Source organism: Saccostrea echinata, unplaced genomic scaffold (genome assembly GCF_033153115.1).
Source record: "Saccostrea echinata isolate AGI-Se365-2 ecotype Australia unplaced genomic scaffold, CSIRO_AGI_Sech_v1 ptg000036l, whole genome shotgun sequence".
In the NCBI taxonomy this organism is placed as follows: Eukaryota; Metazoa; Mollusca; class Bivalvia; order Ostreida; family Ostreidae; genus Saccostrea; species Saccostrea echinata.
In genome coordinates, this window is record NW_026889785.1 from 4042819 (window position 1) to 4066308 (window position 23490).

At 35.5% G+C, this 23490-nt stretch overlaps 1 long non-coding RNA gene across 1 annotated transcript in view; it reads right to left on the reverse strand.

The window, feature by feature from the left end:
- Positions 1 to 23490, reverse strand: part of LOC133200049 (uncharacterized) — a 127492-nt gene that overhangs the window by 18093 nt on the left and 85909 nt on the right. The gene's annotated exons all lie outside the window — the stretch shown is intronic.

Below are 23490 nucleotides of genomic sequence, written 5' to 3' on the forward strand. Positions count from 1 at the left end.
ATAAGTTCAAGGGGCATAACTAAGATAAAAACTATACAATATTAACCTTATTAGGGTGGCTCTATACATCAATGCTTATACTTCTTAAGACACTGCATCACAAGATGGCATTTAAATGTTTTGTGATATTGTTTGTATACATACATCCCTACAAAAGTAAGAAAGTGGAGACTGAAAATTTCTCTTTTTTTCCTAAGTTTAAAAGGGATAACTGTGTCAAAAATCATCGAACCATGACTAAATTCAAACTTGACCTATATTTTCTGGTAAAATACCTGCAATTGCAATTTCAACCTTATACATACATCACTACATAGTAAGAGAGTGGAAACTGAAAAATTTCTTATTTTCTCTAAATTCAAGAGGGAGAACTCTGTCAAAAATCATTAGACCATCACCAAATTCTAATTTGACCTGTATTTTCTGGAAAATACCTGCAAATGCAATTTCAACCTTATACATACATGATCCCTACAAAAGTTAGAAAGCAGTGGCCTTTTTCACAAAGAATCTTACGAATAAAATAAAAATTTGACCACTACATAATATTTTGTATAATAAAGATATTTACTATTTTCCCAGATATTATTTACAATGTAATCCAATATATTAGAATAATAAGATTCTACAACAGCTGAGATACCTTTTGGAGAAAAGGAAAATTTTTGTCTTAGACGTAAGATTTTTGGTAAAAAGGGCCACAGAAACTGAATTTTTTTTTTCCAAGTTCAAGAGGGATAACTCTGTCAAAAATCATCAGACCATGATCAAATTCAAACTTGACCTGTGTATTACCATGCCATATCTATACATCAGATTTGAGCTGAATGTGTGCAACTGTTGCAGAGAAAATAAACGGAAAGTCAATGATGATGGAATGATGGAATGACGGAACAGGGTAACACTATATGCCCCTGGCTATTTTAAGGCAGGAACATAATTAAAGGCTATAACGAATTACGCTTAAAGCAAAGCAAAATGGTCCACCCTTGACACTTTGTTATAAGTGTGTTTTACTGTACATCTGCAAGACTACACTGATACATATATTATAATGATGTGTTTCAAGTTTTGTTCGATAATTATGACCATGCAACTCACACCAATCTAAAGTTCCTGTACCTGAAAAAGAAATATTCAGCAACTAAATCTGAGTGTTTTGCTTCTAAATGCAACTAATGCTAATTGTAAAGGTGGTCATTACTGTGTTTACCAAACACCTCATTTACTCCCAATGTAAATATTATTGTAAAATGATATGCCAATAAGAATGCATACAAGTTTAACCCTAATAGCAGCCAAATTCAATACATATCAATGATACCCTGACTTGTTTTCAATTTAGAAACCTCACTTTATGGACACTTAACATAAACCTACATTATAAATCTTCTTTCATTGATAATTGAGAAATTAACTGGATGAATAGCCAATAAAGGGCAAGAACACATGCAGGCATTGGACTCCATATTAATTACATGTTTATCTACTGATCTTCAATGTTTTCCATAAAATCAAGTCAGATATGCTTCAATGACACCAGGAGTCTAATATGAAAATATTTTAGTTCATGTCCTCATGAATTTTCTTTTTAAAATTCGTTCTGCTGATAAACAGTGAAGTTACTTATGTACATATTGTCATTATGCATTCAACAGTAGTAATTTTAATTAAGTAATGTTATGTTTTAATGATAAAAACCTTATAAAGTTGCAGATACTTTTTGGAAATTTATATGGGTTAATTTTTTGATACTAGCAGTTTGTGAGTTGTGTGTTTGGAGAGTTTCTAGCCCTGCACTTATGAATAATTATTGGCATACCAGTTATTTGCCTAATTGCTTTAAGAGTCTCTGAATTATTCAAGTATTTTCAAATAAAATTCAGATTCCTGAATAAACATATCTAAATACATGTATTTGCTAGTCGCCAAGTGCATGAATAAATGATTTGATAAATACAAGTATCCCAAACTAAAAGAATAAGATGAAAGAAACTAACACATTTTTTGAGTACTTTAATCAAATCAAATATACTGAATATGTAAATTATAAGTATATAAACATGCACCATATACATTAAATATCACAAAGTTACATTTGTAGCCCCGCCCTAACACCAGAACCCCTGACCCAGGGGCCATGGCTTTCACAATTCTAGAAGAGGCCCGTTTCCTCATCATAACTATGTACTTAGTTTATCACCTTAATGCCCAGGAGCAGAAAAGAAGATTTTTAAAGAATTAATGCATTTTCACTATATAGTCAAAAGAGCCCCGCCCTAACATTAGAACCCCTGACCCTGGGGCCATGAATTTCACAATTTTGAAGAGGCACTCTTGCTCATCATAACTATGTACTTAGTTACTTTATTTAATACCCAGGAGCAGAGAAGAAGATTTTCAAAGAAATAATGCACTTTCACTATATGATCTATATAGCCCCACCCTGGGGCCAGAACCCCTGACCCAGGGGCTATGAATTTCACAATTTCCGAAGAGGCACTCTTGCTCATCATAACTATGTACTTAGTTACTTTATTTAATACCCAGGAGCACAGAAGAAGATTTTCAAAGAATTAATGCATTTTCACTATATAATCAATAGAGCCCCGCCCTAACACCAGAACCCCTGACCCTGGGGCCATGAATTTCACAGTTTTGGAAGAGGCACTCTTGCTCTTCATAACTATGTACTTAGTTACTTTATTTAATACCCAGGAGCAGAGAAGAAGATTTTCAAAGAAATAATGCACTTTCACTATATGATCTATATAGCCCCACCCTGGGGCCAGAACCCCTGACCCTGGGGCCATGAATTTCACAATTTTGGTAGAGGGCTCAATGCTTATTACTATGATGCCAACAGTTTGACTGCTTGATGTCCAGGAGTAAAGAAGAAGATTTTTAAAGATTGCATTATTTTCAGTGGTTTTAGCCCCACCCCTCAGGCCCCAGGGGGGCAGGGACCATGAAATTCAAAATTTTTGTTCCCCTTCACGCATAGATGCTATATGCCAAATTTGGTTGAAATTGGTTAAGCGGCTTCAGAGAAGAAGCTAAAAATGTTCAAAATGTTAACACACGACGCACACCGCACGACGACGGACGAGAACGGATAGCAATAGGTCACCTGAGTGACTCAGGTGACCTAAAAATCAACTGCGGAAAAAAATCTGGAATATCCATTGATCTGAACTACCCCCCCCCCCACCCCCCCAAGTACAATGTGACCCCTATAGAGATTTTCAACTTGCACAGCTGCTGCGCTGTGAGAGGAGATGGTTTCAAGGAACAGATAACACGTGGATTTCTGTATAGAGAGGGCAATATGATCGAATGTTAACACAAGTCTTTAAATTTATAGAATTAAGTAATTTCAAACGCGCATTTTTTTTTTTCATATTTCCTTTTAATTATTTAGATTTAAATCCTTTTGTTGTGATAACATAATTCATTCGATGAAGGCTAAAACTTGACATCACACAAGTACAGGGATTCAAAGATAAAAATTATGTTTCCCTCTAACTTTTCGTAAAGAAATTCGTTGTTCTCTTGTCATCACAATAAAATACCACCACTTAGATTTATTATCTTTCTTCATTTAATCCTCTTAAAAAGGAATAACTTTCTCCAGCTTTTATCAATAAATACCCTAGACTAACTTTAAATATAATGTTTGATTACGTCTCAGGATGAAGAAAATGAATCAGTGGGTAGTTATGGAATTCCATAGGTAGTTGAGAAAAAAAAATTCAATGTTAATTTTTAAAAAAAGATTCTGAGTCATTTTCAGTCAGCTGGTCGGGAGAGGGTAATCAGACGATTTTTTAAAGATGGCCTACTCAAACTATATTTCTTTCCTTCTATTCCTGTGCATTGCGTAAGAGTATTCAAAAGTATGATAATACTCAGTCTTTTATTTTTTTTGTTCATATTTATATCACTTTTGGTCTCCAGAGTGTTATTATTCAATTTCCATTTATAGTGTTTTAATCAAATTGAAAGAAACAAACAACAAAGATTTTTTTTTCTTATATATACATTACTTTATCTTTTCATATTTCAAGAAAATAAAAGAAAAATAATCCACATGAAAATATGTACACTCCTGTTCTTTTTAAAGTAACTATATACAATGTCATTAAGAAAAAACAATCCACAAGAAAATATGCAAACCCCTGTTCGTTTAAAGTAATAACTATGTACAATGTCTTTGTCTCTCTAGTTTGCATATTTAGAAACCATATCTCATCGGAGCTCTCCTCACTCGTAGTTAGCGACGAACTGGTGTGGCTCGAATGTGGCGTACTGGCGGCGCGGGCGGTGCGTAGTTTCGAGGTTGTCTATTTCTAGTTAACGCCGAACACTTCAAAGTCAAATAAAGCACTATAACAAAAAAAAAATAAGATTACTGTTAATCTAATTTCACTAGGTGAAATTCACTAGAAAATTCTCTAGAGAATTCTGTCTCTGATATATCGTCCATGCGATTAGTGATCCCTCTTCGTTTCACGCATTTCCGAATAATGAAAATAGTGCACACACACAAGCCGCGGCAAATCACTATCACTGACGAAATACCAGCGGCTATAATCCAAGGAGTGTCTGAAATACGTAACGCCAATACTTAAAATTTAATTCTATATTTGGTAAAATTTTTATTTCTGTACTTTCATTCTTATAAATCTAAATATAAAGAATTCATTTTTTAATTGTATAGGTTTAAAAAAGTTAACTTAATAAAACTAACGGCCACTGTCTCCATCGCCAGGGTTGTTGTGTTTGCCATCTGACTCACTGTAATCGTCTCTGACAATTCCGACCTCTGTAAGCAGGGCAAAAGACAAAAAAAAAATCTTAAATAATCTAAATTTGTTGCATTTGAAGAAGAAGAAAAAAAAATAAATAAAAAAAAAATCAAGATAAATATAATTGTTTAATTTATGCAATATTGTTAAAGTTACCTCGCAAACTTTGTCCGCTAAGATGACTGTTGGTTTGGAGTTGGCGTGGAAGTGGCGACAGTCTACTTCTGAATAAAGGACCTGGACCTTGGCTATGTCGCTGGATGTGAAGTCAATAGGTCTGTCTCCCTTCAAAACTCTGCGGATGATCACTACATCCCCTGACTTCATGGCATTCATCGCATCTTTTACATCATTGCATCTCAAGAGTTCTTCCTTTCGCTCACACCCTGTCGTTAACCCAATGCAAAACGTCAAACAAATCCACCCGTACATCTTAATGATCTTTCTCCTTCAAGTATTTCTGAGACAGTGATATTGTTGCTCCGTGGGGGTGCGCGGAATTCTGGGTAAACACACTGACCTCGCAATCAGTCAAGCGTAAGCGGGCAGCTGGGACATCAAAGACCCGGCGAGGGGATTGCATAATCTACACTGGTCGTACTAGAGACTTGTGTATAGCAGGTGGCCAGCCGAAGACATGAGACGAGCAAGAGAACAAATTACATAATCTGCATCCAACTGAAGACTTATATCTTCAGAAAGTGTACAGTTGTACAAAATTAAAAAAAATATTTATTTATTTATAGTATAAAATTCAAAGTGTTATGATATGAAATAAAATCTTGTTTTTAGCAGTCAAGAAACGAAATTTTTTTTTACACTTAAAAATTCAAAGTGTTGTGATTAATTCTTGTGTCAGTAGTAAGGTGATTCCAAGTTTATGTATGATCAAACAAGAGTAAAATAAACATATTAGACAGCTCCAATGGTTAATGAGAAGTAAAAAAAAATATTATATATATACATGTATATTCATATAGTGTAATAAATTTACTTTTAAATTAAAGGTAGAATAAACCCTAACCCCCCCCCCCTCCATTCGTTGTTTTAATGAAAATTTAAATTGAAGCAGGGTCTGAAAGAGAAAAAAAAATAATGATAAAATTTTAAAAGGGAAAATCTATGCCGAACTACTGTACACCAATTAACAATCATAATAATTTACCAGGTGTTGTTCTGCTCCTGCAGAGAGGACATCCACGGGACTTCTTCAAACGCTGGAAACACGCCATGCAACAAGCTATCTTCTTGCATGTATAGCATATATAGCTTATACATTTCTCTTCGCAGCAGAGTCTACATTCAAAATACGTAAGTGGAAAGCGGGCGTACATGTAACCCAACCTCACCTCTCCGGTCTGTTCATTTTTTCTACTGCTCATGATTTTTTTCTTGGGCGGGGGGGGGGGGGGGGGGGGGGGGGGAGTTGGTAAGAGTGAGGTTCTGTATTGGTCGAGTTTTAATACAGGGCTTTTTATAAGAAATCTGTTTAGTTTGTTATTACTCCGATTTACTCTCAAATGCTACACGGGTGGTCAGTTTGAGAAGGTGTAATAACATCCTTTCCAACAACAATTCCATTGTAACAAATTAAGTGATAGTTTTGAGTTTATTACAAAAAGAACTTAATAGATTTATCTGTGTAAATAATGTCTGTTGGTTAATTAACGTGTTTTCTTTTTCATTCACTGACACTACATGTATCGTCTACTGGAACAACACATCAATAGAGTTAATCCGCATTTATTTTTTTTAATCCCATATCTCACCTTATTTGGTTTAAATCTCATTCATTAATTACCCAACTAAACTATCATTTTATTTCTATTTCTCTTCAATGCATTTAATCAAATTGAAAGAAACAAACGATTTTATTCAAGTATACATCACTTTATTTTTTTTTTAATCATTATAATACAAAAACTTTTTTTTGTCGAAATTCCCGTCGGTGCACAATAAGAAGCTCACTTTATCTTTTCATATTTCAAGAAAATTAAAAAAAAAAAAACAATCCACATGAAAATATGTACACTTTATCTCGTTTAAAGTAATAACTATATATAGTGTCTTTGTGTCTGTCTAGTTTGCATGGTTAGTACCCATATCTCGTCACTCGTTGTAAGCGCCGAACTGGTGTGGCTACTATAGTCGAATGTGTCTTTAATTACATGTGCTGCACTTCTTGCGCAGCACCCTTCTTCCTTTTAGCTCCCTCTCCAGGGACGCCATTTTTTCTTCGAGCGACGCCAAGCGTCGCTCAACGTCCGTTTCCTGCTCCATGGTCTATAATGATAAAGTTGAGAGTTAACCAAAAAATATAAAATATTAATAATTATAATATTAATAGATTTTTTTTTTCAATTCATGTTATAATTTTTCAATTCATGTTATAATTTAAGTGTCCTGTTATGGTAAATATCTAATATCCAGGGGAAATGAAATGAGGATCCGGGACGAATCCCTCGGAAGCTTACACATTTTTACAAATAAGAAATGTTTTTTCCTTGTTTGTTTTTTGTTTTTTTTGGATAATGAACATATATAAATTTTATATACACAAAATTCAAACGGGGAGGGGGGGGGGGGGGGCACGTTCGGTGCGCCAACCCTGGTTCCGTCATTGTTTACTTTCGGATAACATGACGAATTCAGTCATAACCCGGAAAAAGATTACATGTAAAATAATGTAATGCATGTGTATGACTAATGATGTACTATATACTATATAAGTATATATGACTGAGGAAAATGTACTCATTGTCTAATTAGGTGTTCAATGTCATTTGAATGAACGACTGTGAATTATGCAGACATTTTGTGCTATATGTAACAAGTCGTTTTTTAACAGCTCTTCTTTCAAGCGACATTATAAAAATGTACACGAAAAAACAAATAGTTTTCGTTGCGATATTTGTGAAAAGGTACTAAATCGCAAAGACAATTATGATCGACATGTTAGAGTGTGCAAAGCAGAATTTAAATGCTTTTACTGCGACTATACTTTTAAGTTTTCATCGCATCGCACATTACATGTTCAAAAGGAGCATAAGGATAAATTATTTAAGTGTGATAACGGCTGCACTGAATTCTCAGACGAGAGAAAGTATCAAAGACACCAGTAGACATGCAAGGTATAGTACCACATTTTGAAAATCTTTGTTAATGAATATAAGATATATGTACCGTATCTGCAGGACTTTTGGGGGACGCTGTAGGTGTTGGGGTCGCGCATGCACCATCCCCAGCCTCCGAGGAGAAGTTAATTCGTCTCCTCACCTACAAAAAAAAAAAAATACATATTTACATTTTTTAATTAAGTTAATTTTCATGAATGTGTTTGTCATTCATTAACATTCGTTGTTTAATCGATAGTTTATATATTACATTTCTTTGTTGATCGTAGAAGCACAAAACCATATATTTACAATTTAAAAAAATAGAAAATTAGAAAAATCAAAATGATAAAAACATACCTGACGAAATCTAGGCCCTCTAGGGGTTGAGTCAATTACAATGACCCGGGAATTTAACCACACATCATTGGTCTGAATGAGGATACATGTACATGAGAATGAGTTATTGTCCCTTAGCATCTATTTTTTTTTTTTAGCTTTCATGACTCAAAAAAACTTAACAATTTTTTTTTTGCATTACATCTGCTGTACAGAATTCTTCTAAAAGATAGTTTTTCGCTTCATTTGATATTAGATATCGCAGGAAGATGAAAATAATCTTTGAAAATATAAAAAAAAAAATCTTTCTACGCAATTTATAAAATATGTTTAAATACAATACTTCCACCTTTTCTTCCAGCCATTTTATTTTTTTTTTCTCTCGATATTGATGAATATACTATAGGTACAAGTTAGGAAGTGAAAAAATACATTGAGCGCAGGCTTATTTATATGCTTTAATAGACAAAAAAAAAATCCCTTTTTACTCTTTACATATAAAACAAATACAGTATGTGTAATTAATCCGTCTGGAAAAGCAGTACACGTGTACGTCTATATTCCTTCTTTACACATCATCATCCGGGATTTTTTTAAAAAGATTATTCAAGTTACTTCCCTTCAACACAGGAAACGAGCACTTAAAATATCGATTAGTAGAATGACCCAGATATCTTAATTAATATCCCGAGTTTGTCTTTTTTAGTGATCAGCATTCAAAACTTTATAATGATTTGTAATTACGAAAAAAATGCTGTTTAAAATAAAAAAAATAATAATAAAGGATAGATCTTATCTCTCTTTCTAATTCTCTCTCTATTTATTTAGAACAATTTTCCAACAACATCCACGACGTCAATGCAACGAAACAAAAGCAACAGATCTGTGGTAATTTATGACATTTATTTTCTTGAATCTTTTTATATCAAAAATTCATAGTTTTTTAAATATATATTATTAACTGGTCTTTTTTAATTAAAGCAGAACAACGATGCATCAACACCATCAACATCAGCACAAGACAACAGCTTTGAGGTATTTTTTTTTTTTTTATATCTATTATATCTATATAAATTTGCAGTGAGGCAACAATCTCTTAAAATTTGTATTCATAATTCGTTCATCACATGAACTTGATTTTTTTTTATTTAGAACAATGAACAAAGATCATCAAATTCATCAACACAACAAAAACAAGACCACGCACCGAAGGTAAAATTAAAAAAAAAATCTAACAGACATTTCACGAAATTGATGGTCAATCGTATACTAGTATTTTGTTACAATCTTTCTAATGAAGTTTAATTCTTTTTTAATTCTCATTTAGGATGCTTCTTTTGGCTATACGTGTCGGACATGTCATCAAAGATTTGATTGTCGACGAACATTGTACGTTCATCAGATGAATGACCATGTTCAAATAGGAGCAGGTCTGTTACAACCCAGACCCTGGGGGAATGGGTCTCCGCCATGGGGGGAAGGCGACAGAATCGATGAACAATTAAAAGAAGTATATGAGACGAATGCTCCTTTAATCTTGAGAAGACACCAGGAAGGAAATGTTTATAGTGTATACAACTTTCCTATTGATAATCATTTCACCGTTTCCGAAATTATGCAAGCAGGAAACGAAATTTATGATCGTCAAGAAAAAGCCTTCCGTTTAAATTTAGAATTTGGTTCAATATTGAAAAACACAGAAACAGGTGAATATCGATACTTTAAGCCTTATCACAACCAAGAGGTATTTCAACGACCCATTTACGTATCGAGACGAATTCATTTAAAACGTTTACAATATCGCATGCAGCAATTAAACATCACTGATTATATTTTGCGTCAGCGTCCCGATACAAAGTGGAAACCATTTCTGATCACAAATGTCCGCATCGTCATTTATCATTTAAATTTCGTTTTGGGTAACGGTAGAGTTACTGTGCCCGAATACATCAGGCAATCGAAATACATCATTTCCATGACAGCGGATTGGAAAGGTCGTGTATATAAAGACAACCTTTGTGCTTTCCGGTGTTTAGCATATCACCAGAATAAAGATTGGTCTTTGTTGGAGAGTCAAACCCAAGAGCTATTTAAAAAATGGGTCTCCTTTAACGAAATGCAAAATAAAGAAATAAATTCAAACTCAAATACATTTCCTGGTATTACATTAGATCAACTAGTCTACTTTGAGAAATGTTTTGAAATTAACGTTAATGTGTTTTCTTTGGAGGAAGATCAGACTGCTCGTGTCGTATACAAATCACACTGTAAATATTCAAATGACATGTACTTAAATTTCTTCGAACATCATTTATCATACATTGCAAAATTCGATGCGTACGCCAAAAAATTTCGATGCAAAACATGTCATCGTCATTTTGGGTATTTAAAAAACATGAAAAGACACCAACGAGCATGCACAGGGAGAACAAAGAGACAATTCTCGGGTGGTTTTTATTCTCCTCCAAACACCATTTTTGATAAGTTAGAACAATACGGTATCACTGTCAATTCCAGTGATCGTTTGCATGAATGGTTTTTAGTCTACGACTTTGAATCCATGCTGATACCTATAAATGGTCAAGACAGTGCTAATCTTGAATACACAGAGCAACACGTCCCCATATCCGTCAGCGTGTGTTCAAATGTTAATGATCACACGGAACCGCGATGTATCGTTGAGACAAATATCGATACCCTTATTGAAAAAATGGTAGAGTACATGTCATTAATTGGTCAAAAAGCAGCGGAATTGACGAAACAAAAATTTTCAGATGTGTTTGATGCCCTCGATAGTTCCGTGCTCGATGGTGTAAACGGCGATGACTTGATTGAGTACCTTGGGGACGATGGGGAAATTCAAAAGATGATAGATGAAGAAGAAAAGCAATCGAAAAAATTGAAAGAGGAATTCGAAAATTACTGTGAACAGATAATCTGCATTGGGTTCAATTCGGCTAAATACGACATTAATTTAGTTAAGAGTTACCTAGTTAAACACCTTCGACTCGATGAAAACGCCGTTTTCACCGTCAAGTAGAATAACTCTTACTCGTGCATAGGTACCAGTAAATTTAAATTCTTAGATATTTCTCAATACCTGAGTTCTGGTATTAATTATTCGGGATTTTTGAAAGCGTTCGATGTTCAAGAATCCAAGGGTTTTTTCCCGTACCAATTTCATGACGGTGTAGACAAACTCGATTATGATCGACTGCCGCCTCACGAGGCTTTTTATTCAAGTCTCAAAAATGCCAACATTACCGACGAAGAATATGTCTTCTGCCAAAGAGTGTGGGACGAGAAGAAAATGACAACGTTTCGCGATTTCCTCGTCTGGTATATCAATCTTGACGTCGAACCGTTCGTACAAGCGGTGAAGAATTTGCAGAAATATTATTTCGAGCGCGGCATTGATATATTTAAATGTATTATATCGGTACCAGGTCTTGCGCGTCGAATGTTGTTTGAAAGTGGTACGAAAGAGGGGGCCAGTTTTGCTTTGATCGATCGTGAAAATGAAGATCTGTACGACACGATCAAACCAAACATTATTGGAGGACCGAGCATTATTTTCAAACGCTACCACGAAACAAAAAGGTCATTCATTCTTGGTAATCCGCAAAAGCCATGCGGTCGAATTATCGGCTTTGACGCCAATGCATTATATCTATACTGCATAGGAAAAAGAGATGCCCGTCGGTGCTTTTGTGCGCCGCCACCTGATAATTTTAAACCCAGAAAGCGAGATAAATATACCATTGCATATGATTGGTTAGATTGGTTGACCCACTGTGGGAAATATAAAGACATCAAACACAAGTTGAATTCAGGTAAAGAAAAAAAAATTGGTCGCTTCCCAGTGGACGGATACGACGAGGAGACTAACACGGTGCTTCAGTTTCATGGATGTTACTGGCACGGGCATCGTTGTTGGTTGACCCGACATGTCAAAAACGACAAACTCTTAAAAATGAGACAAAATAAAACCAAACTTGCAACGAGTTACCTCAGAAAACAAGGTTACAAGGTCGTTGAAATGCACGAGTGTACTTTCCGCAACAATATTGGAACAAATCTTGCATTGAAAAAATTAGTAAACTCGAGAAAGCAACCTACAGGTCAAGGTTCCATGACACATGAAGATGTCATTAGAGGAGTTATGAGCGGCAAGTTATTTGGCATGGTAGAATGCGACATTCGGGTTCCAGAAACTTGGCCTGCCCATTTTAATCATCGGACAATGACTCCTTTCGAGTATTTTTCGGAGATGAGTCCTCTCTTTTGTACCACGGATATTCCTTTCGATGTCATAGGCTCGCACATGCAAAACCACGCAAAACGGTTTAATCTGAGCACGAAACCTCGCCGCCTTCTGGTAGGAGGCATGCGCGCGCGTCATTTATTAATTGCTACGCCTTTACTGCGCTGGTATATAGAGCACGGTCTGGAGATTACCAAAATCTACCAGACCGTTGAATACACTCCCCAGAAATGTTTTAAGAATTTTGTTCGCGACGTAAGCGATGCTCAGCGTCAAGATGACGTAGACCCGACGAAATCAATAATCGCGGATACGCGTAAACTAGAAGGAAATAGTGCATTCGGATCCACGATCATGGATCAAGAAAAATTTCAAACCGTCAAGTACATACGCGGTGAAGGAAAGGCTATGATGGAGGCAAACGAACCCACTTTTAAGAAATTATCTACACTTTTCGTCGAGGAAGAGCTTTTCGAAATTGAAAAAAATAAGAACAACTTAAAATTGAATTTACCAATTCAAATCGGTTACTTCATCTTGCAGTATGCAAAGCTGCACATGTTACAATTCTATTAGGATTTCATGGATAGATTTGTTGACCGTGCAGACTTTGAATACTGCGAGATGGACACCGACTCTGCCTACATGGCCATTTCGGGTTCAACATTTGAGTCTGTCATTAAACCCGATATGTGACAGACTTACGATCACAGTCTAAAAGGTTACTGTATTCCCGACAGACACTGGTTTCCTCGCACCTGCTGTGAGGAACACGCCAAGTACGATCGCCGGACGCCTGGTCTCTTCAAAATTGAGTTTCAAGGTGATGAAATAATTGGACTGTGTTCAAAGACTTGCATCGTCTCAGCGCGAAAGCGCAAGACACATTCCAACACATTAATTACGGCACAGCGCTTGCTTAAAAGATGAAAGAATTGTAGATTGAGAAAATCACACCACTTAAAACATCGTTTGGTGACCCAACTTAAATTTTCTTGTAAAGGTATCTCAAAGAGAAGACTCAAAGCCCCTCTTACTACATTTCGAAATGTATTAAAAACTCAGAAAACGCAGCATGGTGTAAATATGGGATTCAAGCTTCGAAATAACAGTATATGTACTTATCTACAAGTGAGAAATGGCTTCACTTATTTTTACTGTAAACGAAAGGTTTTGGGTGACGGTATTAGTACCGAGCTTCTAGATTTGGAATTATGTCCTGTAAAAAGCAAAAAGGAATATGAAACTGAAATAGATGACTTCGATCTCGAACTAGTACATATGCTCGCGGAAAGCGAGTAATTGATATTATTTGATGTATGACAATGTTGTTCGAAGAGATTGTGTGTATTTTCTTGTTTTATTTGTAAAGTTTGTGTTGCACTGGACCGTTCACGGTAGCTCAGTCGGTAGAGCGCTCGCTCCGTGATCGGGAGGTCGTGAGTTCGAATCTCGGCCGCGACTGACCTAAGTCGATAAAAAATGGGTAGCAACTGTTCCTTCGCCATGCGCTCGGCACTTTGAAGTGAAAGTTGCGGGTCCTTCGGATGAGACCTTAAAAACCGAGGCCCCGTGTCACGGCAGGCGTTGGCACGATAAAGATCCCTCACTGCTCAATGGCCCTGAGTGCCGAATAAAGGTCAAAATTAGAAGCCCTTCACCGGTATAAGGTGACGTCTCTATATGAGTGAAAAATTCTCGAATGGGACGTAAAACAACATACAATCAATGTGTTGCACTGGAGAGGGGGGATTCCATAACGTCACCATAGTTTCATCTCTTGGATATGATAAGGAAATATTTTATAATATAGTTTCTCTTCTTCTGTAAAATTTCGTATCATTATTTATGTACATTGAATAGGTAAAAAAGTTGGCTTAAATGTGGTTAAAAAAATTATTGCTCTAATTCATCGTTTATTTTGAAGTATCCGTATTCAATATATACATCTACATGTACATTACGTAATTATTTTATCATTATTATTTCGCATGTATTTATACCGTTAATGAATTTAAACTCAAGATTCGTTTAACGTATATATATTTTTTTGTTTGTCTAACTATTTATAAACACATACACTTGTATAAACAATAAAGATGTTGGTATAATTCACGTTTGTCATTCATCCCAAAACAAGGTCATAAGAAGGGCTCAGTATCTCTATGTTCAAAAGCATTTTATTTAACATGGAGAGAACTACCGGTTCGTCAACAGAATCGTGGTGTTTAATGGGAAATAAAATCCCCAAATCTGAAATTGTCTACTTTTGTCAAATGATCGTGGTGTATATCATCATCATTACCTCAATTGTTAACTTATCTCTAAAGAACGGTTCCTCTGAACTATGGATTTCCTTACTTAGCAGTGCAATAGGTTACATATTACCTAACCCCTCTTTAAAAGCAGAAAAAATATAAGAAGGTTAATGATACTCGGATGGGACTTAAATCATCAGCATGTCTATTCCTTTTCAACCGTGTTCGAGTATGTGTATAAGCGGTCAAACAGGAAGTGGTAAGACGCGATTTGTATACCGCTTGTTGACTGATTTGAATGAAATGTATGGCGGTGAGCCACCTAAAAATATTTTGTATTGTTACGGTATTCATCAACCTCTTTTTGACGAAATGGAGCAGTGCTTTTGTAACTTGAGATTACATCACGGGGTTCCCACAAACAAAGAAATAGAGGAACTGACCTCTGATCGACAAAATACACTAATCGTGCTGGACGATTTAATGCATCGAGTAGTCAGAGATGCCGACATGGAACTTTTATTTACTCAAGGCTGTCACCACCGACGTCTCAGTGTAGTATTCATTACACAGAATTTATTTCCTAAGGGTTCAAGGTCAAGAACCATAGCTTTAAATACCTACTATTTGATACTGATGAAAAATACCAGAGATGCATCGCAAATTTCAATGTTGGGTCGACAGTTATATCCGGGATGTTCTAATCTCTTGGTGGAGGCTTACAAAGATGCAACTGAGCGTCCCTTCGGTTACCTGGTGGTGGACACGTCACCTCGAGGCGACGATAAATTTAGACTCAGAACAGATATATTTCCGGGAGAGGACCCTACAGTATACACATGTTTATAAGAACAAATGTAGACCTTTGGTGTAAGATATTTATAATGACTTCTGCTGTCAGACAACAGAGACATTTTTTAGAATTTTTGCTTCAGTCAAATTCCGCACAAAGAAAATTGATATTGAGTTCCATCACCAGAGATCAATTAAACGTGTTGGGAGAAATAGCCGCGAACGTCATCCTTAGTGTTATTTTACTGAATCCAGAAGAGAAAAAAGCTCTTAAAAAATACAAATTTTTTCTCCTCGTATTAGGAGATAAGAAGACGGCTAAAAAAATTAAAGGAGGTTACTTAAAAAGAAACCAGCTCGGCATCACAACCTTGTTAAAAATCGTAAAACCTTTCCTGAAAAAATGGTGGACGTGATGCAGAAATCTGTGTTGGTACCTTACGAGAAGTACAACCGTCTCATGACACTGCAGGAGGCACATCGCGCGAATTCCGAATCAGACGCGGAGGGAGTCGTGGCAGAAAATGTACCTGAAAACACGATAGCCCTACCACACCCTGAGAAATCACAGAGCATTGACAAGTCAACTCAGACCGAATCCGAGGACTCGAGAAAGGCTGAAACAACATCAACCAATCTATCTACGAAGGAATCCGAGGAATCGCTAATCACAGAAAAGCCACTGTTCAAAAAGAAAAAAACAATTGAAAATAAAAACATTAACGCAAAATCTCGTTACAAACTTCAAACAACGTGGATTCGGTTTTAATATGTGTATATATTTGAATAAAATCATTTTTATTAATAAATCAGATTTGTTTCTCTTTTTTTTAATAAACCATACTACGCTTAATAATTTTAATATATAATTAGTATTATTGTTTACATTAGAACAAGTGTAATCAAGTTGTTACAGGAGTATTTCACCAAGAGTCACGATTGTCTAATATACTCAATACAATTGATATTTCAACGTCTAATTATATCTACTGGAACGGTTTTTCTTAAAAAAAAATGTCTATTTCATCAATTCATATCTTCATAAATCAAATGAAATCAAATTAATAACGAAGAAACGTTGTTCATCATTCTAATCCTCGCATTAATACTACTTATTGACTTCCTGTTACGGTCCTCCCTAATTACCTTCCTGGTTTACACTGAACCTCAATTTTTTTGAACCTCAATCCTGGATATAATGTCTCACACTATACTACTGTTTGGTCCCTTTTAAGCAAAGTCCTCATTTAAAACCACAGGTCTCTCGGAACATCACCAGGTAAAAGCTTGTCCAATATACCCGACTGATCTGTAATCTATCTCTCACTGACTTTTCCTCCACAACATGCCTACAGGAATGTGACACATCAAGTGGTACTCACTCTAACAAGAATTTTGGTGGTGTTGTAACGCTTGTAGTTTGAATACGTCTGGCATGGGCTTTTAGGTTTGTGGGTCTCTCAATGAAAATTTCAATACAGTCAATTACGCACTTAACTTTCTTGAACACATTATTCTGAAACACTGTTGGTAGCTGGCAGACATCAGTTTCTGGCCACACAACAAGTACACCCAAACTGGTATAATGCATCTGTTCACGAATGAGAAATGTTTCTGACGGATGACCGGTTAATATTAAATCGATAAGCGAGGTCGTCCATATCCAAATTCATTCTCAGTTTCACTATTAATAACAGCAGTTCATCCTTTCGTTGAAACTTTGTTTTCCGTCTTTATACTTTCTTGGACGAAACTGCAGACACATTTTCCAATGTAGAAAAGTTGGGAATACCTGTATAAACACTGGTTCTTTTGTCGTAATTCTTGATGGCACTGTAGCTCAATGTTTTTCTGTCATTGCCCTCCACCAGTACCCTGTTATCTGCCTCAAGGTGGTTTTCTACTGAATTCTTCAAATCTGTAGAAACCTCTTTGCGCAGGAGAAATCTCTGTTGGAAAAACCTCTACTAGATACTTTACTACTGGAGAAACCTCTTCTGCAGAAACCTCTAAAACCATCACAGTTCCAACTGTAGTGTGGTATGAGTGTGTGCAGGTGCGACTAACTTGACACCGTGTGTGATGCGCATGTGCGATGTAGTTGTCGACTGGTCTGAACTATTGAATGGCAGTGTGCTAGCTGCGTGAGGGAGAGATCAGTAGTAAGGGGTATAGTCTTGGGTCTGTATGGGGTCAGTAAAATGAGGTCACCTTGAAAATCTGGGTCACCTTGAGGCTTATGAGGTCACCTGAAGGTCACCTTAAAATCTGGGTCACCTTGATAACAGGGTCACCTTGAGGCTGATGAGGTCACCTGGAGGTCACCTTAATATATAGGTAATCTTGTGGGCACCTTATAATAATAATAATAATAATACTTTATTTATAGAAGGTAACCTGATTAGTGCAAGCACTAGTCTTCCTCAGGGCCTTCTTTATAACACATATACAATGTATATATACAATAAACACAAATCACAATTATGAGATAATAAAATATAAACACTATGTTACAACAGAATAAATAAAATCATCAAAGCTTAGGTCAAAATGTGAAAAGGAGGGGGGAAAAATCACATATTTTCACGTAGAACTAGTACGTTTCGTAAGTAAAAAATTTTCAACACTACTTTTAAATATTGCAAGGGATTGGGATTTCCTGATACTAAAAGGTAACTCATTCCAGATAATAACCCCTGAATATTGTAAAGAATTTTTAAATAAATTTTTGTATTTTGGTAAACGAAGTTCGGAATTTGTTTCTGAACGTAACGTAAATGATCCAGAACTTTGAAATTCAAAAAAGTTATGCATATAATCGGGAGACATACCATGAAATGTTTTGAACATTAGAATGCTTTTCTGTAAATATAGAAGTTCATGAACCGTTAACCAGCCTAAAGTGTTAAATAAAGGCATTGAAGGTGCATCATATTTTTCATTTAAGATAATCCTTGCTGCACGTTTTTGAAGTCTGTAGATTCTGTCGATGTGCGTTTGAGGAGAGTTACCCCAAATAGATAAACAATATAAAATTGATGGTAAAATAAAAGCGTTATAAAATAGTTTTCTAGTATGCAGTGGAAGAAACTTTTTAATTTTTCGTAAAGTAAATAATTTATATGTAAGAGTTTTGCAAACTGCATCTACATGACAAGTATATTGAAGAGTATGATCAATGTGAACACCTAATAATTTCTGCATTTCCACATTTTCAAGGGGATGACCGGAAAGTTGTAAATGAAGACTAGTGTTTTCTAATTTTGATTTCTTTTGTTGTGTGCCCATTAACATACACTTTGTTTTATCGGTATTCAAAAACATCTGATTTTGTTGACACCAGTTTTGTATTTGATAGAGGTCATGATTAAGAGTTGTTTCAATACGTGAAATATTGTTACCATGAAAATGCATTGTAGTGTCATCAGCAAACATATCAATATTACAATGTTCAACAGACAATGGTAAATCATTAATGTACAATAGAAATAATAAAGGGCCTAATATAGAGCCCTGTGGCACACCTGCTGTGACTGGCAGTGATTCAGATGTGTATGCACCTATTTTAACACTTTGAGTTCGATGATATAAATATGATTGAAACCATTTAATTGATATTGGATCAAAGTGATAGCATATAAGTTTTCTAATTAGTATATCATGATTAACAAGATCGAATGCTTTGCTAAAATCCAAGTAAGTAATGCCAATGAAATTTCCTTGATCTATTGCATGCAGCCAATTATCAGTTAGTTTTGTGAGAGCTGTCTGGCATGAGTGAAATTCTCTAAATCCTGACTGTGCTTTCATTAATAAATCGAAGTGATGCGTATATTTTCTGCTACATGCTTTTCTAAAACTTTCGATATAGTTGGTAAAATTGAAATTGGGCGATAGTTTCCTGGGTCTGATTTATCACCCTTTTTAAATAGAGGAGTTACTTTTGCGACTTTTAGCTGTGAAGGAAAAGACCCCTTGATTATGCTAGAATTTATTAGATGTGTTAGAGGTTTTGATATTATACTAGCTGAAAGTTTAAGCAATCTAGGTCCAAGAGAGTCTATGCCAGCAGATTTGTTTACATCTAGACTCTTTAATATATTAAATACTTTTTCTTCATTAATCAAAGGAATTTCAAAAAAGTCCTGACTGTGCTTTCATTAATAAATCGAAGTGAGAAGTAAAGATGCGTATATTTTCTGCTACATGCTTTTCTAAAACTTTCGATATAGTTGGTAAAATTGAAATTGGGCGATAGTTTCCTGGGTCTGATTTATCACCCTTTTTAAATAGAGGAGTTACTTTTGCGACTTTTAGCTGTGAAGGAAAAGACCCCTTGATTATGCTAGAATTTATTAGATGTGTTAGAGGTTTTGATATTATACTAGCTGAAAGTTTAAGCAATCTAGGTCCAAGAAAGTCTATGCCAGCAGATTTGTTTACATCTAGACTCTTTAATATATTAAATACTTTTTCTTCATTAATCAAAGGAATTTCAAAAAAGTCTTGATCTCCAAGTTTTGCCTCAGTGTATCTTTTCAATTTTTCTGAATCAAAAGTAGTAAATGAAAGATTGTTTAATAATTTTCTTGGAATTTGTGCAAAATGTTCATTAAAAGCATTTGCAATATCCTGTAAATTATCAAGATCTAACCCGTTATATGTTATATTGGAAGGGGATGAGTTTTTGTCTGATTTTGAGGCCAGCTGATTTAAGTGACCCCACATTTCTTTTGACGTAGAACTATTTTCAATTACTTTCTTATAATATGTAGATTTTGCATCATTAATTAAAATTGTGACTTTGTTCCTCCAAAATCTAAAATTTTCCATGTCTCCCTGTTTATGGTATTGATCTCGTAAATTCCTAGCATCATTTATTTCTGGAGTTGACCATTTAGTGCTAAATTCTGATTTAACACGCATTGTTTTAACTTTTGCATGCTTATTAGTTATAGCATTGAAAATATCATAGAAACAGTTTAAAATGTCATTTGGATCATGCAGTAGGATTAATTCATCAAAATTTGCATTGTTTAAATCAAGCAAAAATTCTGTTTCATTAAAATTTTTAAAATCACGATATTGTATTTCAATATGTTTGTTTTTACGTTTCATGCTGTTAGAGCTTCGTGTGGCACATATTGAATAATGATCAGACATTGCTAAGGGGGTACTGCTATTTCACATATGTTAGCAGGGTGCGTAGTGTAGAAATGGTCAATGCGAGTTTTAGAGCTATTGGTAATTCTTGTTGGGGTGTTAATTAATTGTGTTAATCCAAAATCTACAATTGCAGATGACCAACTCCGCGGGCGGTCTTTGAGCATATCGATATTGAAATCACCTGCAATAATCACTTCCTGGTCATCACAGCAGGTAGCACACTGTAACTCTCTTACAAAATCATCAACCCAGCAGGAGGGGACAGATGGTGGACGGTAAACTGAACAATAAAGTATAGGCTTAGAATTTCTAAGATTAATTTCAAGCCACATTGTCTCAATATTGCTAATTTCTAAATCCTTACGGCGTTTATACTTCAGATCATTTGAGATATATGTAACAAGTCCACCACCACCCCTTCCTACTCTGTCTTTTCTTTCAAAAGAATATCCTTTTATATTTATAACACAATCATTAATATTTTCATCTAGAAAGGTTTCACATAAAGAAAATATGTCAACGTAATGCTGATCTTGTAAATACAAAACCAATTCATCTAATTTTGGTAAAATGTGACACACATTCAAATTGACAAAATGTAGACCCTTTTTCATTAAAACAATATTTGATTTACATATATTTTGTTTTTCTTCATATTTTGAGTATTTGGCACTGGAGGAGAAATTGTAGGGTTTTGTTTAAAATTTGAAAAAGTGTTTTTCTTATTTATACATGCATCTACATGTTCAGATGTAAAATTTAAATCATTTGAGTAATTATTAGATAAAGGACATCTGCAAATTGGTTCATTACAGTCAAAACAGAGATTATTTAAAGGATCAAAATAATTATTGACATTGATAATTGGACAGTTTTTCGTATTATCGGCACAACTTTCATTGCCGCGATCCTATTTGGTACAGAACTTCTGCTTGTGACCTTGATCACCACAGTACCAACAAACAACTTTGTTTCCATGTCGGCAGTTACGCGAGGAATGACCTTGCTCTCCACAATAATAGCATGTCTGCACAGATGAGGGTCGTTGTTGTTTAAGAATTTTTACATGTGTGTTGTACAGCTTAAGAAGATAAGCAGTACCACGATCGGCCAAGTGAATGCCATCTCTCCAAAAGGAAGGGGAATTCCAGTGCTTGAATGATTTGCTGGTCTCGATAAGTGTAGCACCATATTCCTCACAAATATATTTTATGCACTCATTTACTTCAGTAACATCCGCATCACATCTTGGAATCACTTCCGATAGAAACACTGAAATTGTACGATTTCTCTTCTTGAGATCTGCAATTATTTCAATGAAATCATCCTGAATCGCATCGATGTTGCGCAAGTTAGCTACATCATTACCACCAGCCTGGATGATGACATTTTTGATGGAGGATACATCACATCTCTGTAGTTTTGTGCGGATGTGTGAAATGCTAGCACCACGATTAATACTAACATTCACACTGGAATCTAAGCCTCGGGTTTTGATTCGTTGAAGAATAGAACTTCCGATGACCAGGGTAGTTTTTTACTTTCCTTCTCTTGCTGAAATAGATGGAGAAATCCTTGTGAAGCTGCCTCGTTCTTTAGGAGTTGATATAGGCTGACTCTCTCTGGAAGGGTGTAAGTTAGGGTTGTCCTTTGTCGCAACCATTTTGGTTTTCTGTGTGGGTTGTAAGTTTTTCCATACAGAACTGGCATCTATATCTGTTGATGTACTGGTGTCTTTTTTGTCGACACTAAAAGAATATTGGCTGTGTCTCGATATTCCAGTTTTAATGGAAAGTCCTTCAGTTGAAGTTCCCTTCTGTTTCAATTATATTCCCGGAGTTTGTGTGGAAGCGTTGGTACAGGCTTTTGTTTGTTGTGCTTCCAGGAGCTGCTTCTTTAGGAGATTTACTTCTTGTGTCAGCATTTTTACAGTGTCAGAAAGAAGTTTCACATTTTCGGAGCTGCTACATTGGTGACAAGTTGTCTCCACATTTGATTCATTTAGCTGTTTAGAGGGTCTCGGGGTCGATGTACAGTTGGGTTGACTGACAATAATCTTGCAATCTGTTAGAGAGTCAGTTTGGCTTACATCTACTTGACTCTTGACTTCATCTAGAAAATCATTCCTATACCATTCAAATGCACCAGTCCCTTGAATGAGAATTGTATTTGTGCTTCTGTAAATTGTTACAGTTACTGAGTCACACATCGATTTATAGATGCAACCATTTCTATTATTATCTCCATGAAAAAGAAGCATCTTCTGTAGCACAGTTGACATAAATTCATGCTGCTGGCCATCATAGTTTATGGTCACACTTTCTGCGTTAAGTTTAACATGAAGAAAGTCTGGTATACTCACTGATGGAGTTAAGTCCTGTTCCTTGTTTGTACCAATAAATGATTGTGATAATCCATTAAATGAATTCAGAATTGATGTAAAAAGACTAACATTTGCACTGAGATCCATCATTTCTTTATCATTTTAACTATTCACCTGAGTGTAGATAAGAGCTCTGAAAAACACGTCTTATCTCTTCGACGTCTTATCAAACTGTTGATAACCGTGTCGCCCTGATATGTGGGTCCGTTTGAGGTCATCCGTCTTGGGTCACCCATCCCATCATACAGCCGTCTGGGTCGCATAATAATTGGTTCGTCTGAGGTCAATTTCCATTTAGTCCATCTGAAGCCACTTTCCTAAATTCTAACATCAGTTGAGAGTCATCAACCACTCCCAAAGCCGTCTG